Source organism: Anabrus simplex, chromosome 11 (genome assembly GCF_040414725.1).
Source record: "Anabrus simplex isolate iqAnaSimp1 chromosome 11, ASM4041472v1, whole genome shotgun sequence".
Lineage (NCBI taxonomy): Eukaryota > Metazoa > Arthropoda > Insecta > Orthoptera > Tettigoniidae > Anabrus > Anabrus simplex.
Window position 1 is genome coordinate 80,756,974 of NC_090275.1, and position 4,022 is coordinate 80,760,995.

Genomic DNA, 4,022 nt, shown 5'->3' on the forward strand with positions numbered 1-4,022 from the left:
GTTAATAGAGGATGGTTGTCCAGTTTTATTCCCTTAAAACAATAATCACCACCACTACCACCTAAAATTTACTGACGTGGAATCCAGTAAAATCTGCTGTATTACTGAAATTGTGCCTTCAAATTATCCAATAAACAGTTCGAAAATATGAATTACACGCGAATTTTTCACAGTGATTTTACACAGGGTTTTTCTGGAATTTACTGGAACAAATACCACCAAAATAGATGGCATTTCCCCTGCCAGTGTAAGTGAATGAAGACTTGCCGACTCAGCGGGTATGCTAGGAAAGAGCTGAGTAACAGGGCACAGTTTTCGTTGTGACACTCTCTAAGTACTTGTCCTAAAACAAATAACTTATTATAAAAGGTCAATCTGCCATGTATGGAAAACTGCGATTTAATGTGGTGGCGGATAGTGTTATGTGTTCAGCAGGAATGTTGGGACAACATTAAACACCCAGTCTCCAAGCCAAGGAAGTTAACTGTTTTCGATTAAAATCGTTCGACCTGCAGAGAATCGAACCCGAGGTCCCAAGAACAAAAGGCGAAGACTGGTCACACATCCGGACATTTCATAACTTGTCCGGATATAAAATAACGACCTGAGTGTCAGCCAATATTGAATTTACGTTGTAAGTGAATGGGACATTAAACACACACGCTGCATGATTTACTAAACTCTTGACATGAGTGCCTTTGAGAGGGTGACATGAGAGAGAGAGACACACACACCTACGAAATAGATAAATATATATATACACACATACTTTGTACTAACGTGGAAATATATTTCCTTTGATACGCGGAGAGTTTTATTTGAGGGAAAAGGAAGGTCGGCTTTATGGATTATTGGCTCTTTCTTTCCTTCTAGCTCTCTCGCACTCACCGGCAGGAGGGCAGGGAGGGGTAGGGAAATTCAATCTGAGATAAATACCGTGGCAAATTAAATGTCATGTTTTACTGATGTGCTGCCAACACAAGTTAATAGCCTTTGAGTGTGCGTACTCATGACCAAATGTGGTTTGCATACGTTAAATGGAGCTTCAATAGTAATCTTTCTATATGTATCTTCCATGTTATTCCTTTCATTTCGAATTACAATTATTTACTTTACATATTTCTGTATTAAACACAGCTTTAACTATCGACGGAGAAGAATTAAAATCATGAGTACTGCTAACCAACTACACACGAGGAAGAGAGATTTTTTTTAAAGCAATTGTCTCGTAGTTGACTGAGTGGTCGTTGTCAGAACGCTCCCAGGATAGCGGGCTCGAATCGCGGATGGCATTACTGTGTGTTTTACGAAGAAAACTTTATCTCGCTACCTACTAACTGGTGAAAGAACTCTGAAACAAAACCGTGGCGCAACAGCCCATTACGGTTCTTGGATTGCCAAGATGACTTCTGCCCATAGAAGACTGTCACAGCCAGCGAAACATTCTCAGCCGTACCGCTTTGTTTCCGCGACCGGATCCACAGTCTCTCGTATCAAACAGTTTCTCAGGTGTTTTCACGGGGCTCAATGAACATTGTACCAGCCCTCAATTGAGAATTGAAATGAAATGGCGCATGGCTTTTAGTGCCGGGAGTGTCCAAGGACAGGTTCGGCTCGCCGGATGCAGGTCTTTTGATTTGACTCCCGTAGGCGACCTGCTAGGCGTGATGAGGATGAAATGATGATGAAGACGAGAGATACACCCAGTCCCCGTACCAGCGAAATTAACCAATGAAGGTTAAAATTCCCGACCCTGCCGGGAATCGAACCCGGTACCCCTGTGGCCAAAGGCCAGCACGCTAACCATTTAGCCATGGAGCCGCACAACTGAGAACTAAAATCCCTGTACTGGCCGAAAATCTAAAGCAGAGCTTCTGGGTAAACCACTGGAATAGCAAATTAAAGAAAGAAGAACTCCAGCATAACCAAGTCCTGACGACACGGTATCTCTTTAAAAAAAAAAAAAAATCCCCTTGTGAAAATCGAATGATCTTAATATATCTCCCGGTCATGCCCAACCAGCCATAAGACACAGCCAGCATGGTTGCTAGGAAACACTGTGCGATCATCAATCCATAGCTTACATCACTGCCTGGTCTGGCTCCATGACTAAATGGTTAGTGTGCTGGCCTTCGGTCACAAGGGTTCCGGGTTCGATTCCAGGCAGGGTCAGGAATTTTAACCATGATTGGCTAATTTCTTTGGCACGGGGACTGGGTGTATGTGTTGTCTTTATCATCATTTCATCCTCATCACGACGCGCAGTCGCTTACGGACGTCAAATCAAAAGACCTACACCTGGCGAGCCGAACATATCCTCGGACACTCCCGGCACTTTTAAAAGCCATGCGCCATTTTATTTCATATCACTGCCAGCACAGTTGCTATCTTTACACTTCCTTCACACACTTTGCCGCGTAACGTTACATAAGACACATTTATGTCAAATCTACACCAACTGACGGGACGTTGATGCATACCAATATTTCTATCCCACATCTATTCCAATTTGTCATATATTTTTGTCTTAGTGGTGGTGGTGATGGTGGTAAAAAAATGGCATGGCGTATGGCTTTTAGTGCCGGGAGTGTCCGAGGACAAGCTCGGCTCGCCAGTTGGAGGTCTTTTGATTTGACTCCCGTAGGCGACCTGCGCGTCGTGATGAGGATGAAATAATGATGATGAAGACGGCACATACATCCAGCCCCCGTGCCAGCGAAAGTAACCAATTAAGGTTAAAATTCCCGACCCTGTCGAGAATCGAACCCGGGACCCCTGGGACCAAAGGCCAGCACGCTAACCATTTAGCCATGGAGCCGGACGGTGGTGGTAATATTTTTTTGTTTCAAGAGGAAGTAAAACTAGGCAACCATCCTGTATATAACACTAATCAGAGAGAAAAAATGGATGGTATCCGACACTTCGAAAAATGAATGTTTCGGCCAAAGAAAGACAAGGGCCACGAAGGGCGTGAAAATGACTCCCTATCCGTCGAAAGCTGTAACAGTTTCGGGGTCGTAAAAGAACAAGAGTTGACCAAGGGAAATCGGATGGAATAGAAGAAGTTAGGAGCCTGGTACAAGTAACTGGAAGCAATGTCAGGTCTCAGCTAAGGGGCCCAGTGATCGCCAACCCACGCTCTCAAGTTGAGAGTCCCTGGGGATCCTTTTAGTCACTTCTTACGACACTCGCACGGGATTTTATGTCTTGGCTATCCCACCTATAACAATCCCTTGTTTTAAGTGAATTGTTTTACAATATGATTTCAAAACGGTGAAATCTCTGAATGACAACATTTTTTAAGCATAGAGTATATAAAGTTATTGCGAAGAAACCAATGGAGTGATCAACAGTATTCTGTAAGAAGGAAGTCAGCTAGCGGGCGAAACTAGCTTTACATCGGTCCATTTTCAGACCAACTTTACTGTACGGGAGTGAACGCTGGGTGGACTCAGGATATCTTCTTCATATGTTAGAAGTAACAGACATGGAAGTAGCGAGAATGATTGCTTGTGCAAAAATGTGGGAGCAGTGGCAGGAGGATACTGGGAATGTGGAGATAAAACCTAATTGGGAATGAATTGGATGAATGAAGATGTGCGCATAAATCGGCTTTGGTGGTGGGGTCATGTGAGGCGAATGGAGGAGGATAGGTTACCTAGGAAAATAATGAACTCGGTTATGGAGCGTAAGAGAAGTAAAGGGGGACCAAGATGACGATGGTTATACTCAGTTCCAACAATTTAAAGATGAGAGGTATAGAACTAAACGAGGCCACTAGTTACAAACAGATAATTATGGTGGCGGTTAATAAATTCACAGAGGCTTGCAGACTGAACGCTGACAGGCACAACAGTCTATTGCGAAGTTAGTCTTCTATTTAGCGATAACTTTTAGTGACAGTGCTGAGCATCATATACAGAGATTCTGTCGGAAAAATCAAACAAGAAATATTGACATGAAATAACACTAATAACTCTACCAAGTTAAGTAATATAATTTGGACTCCCCTTGCATATATT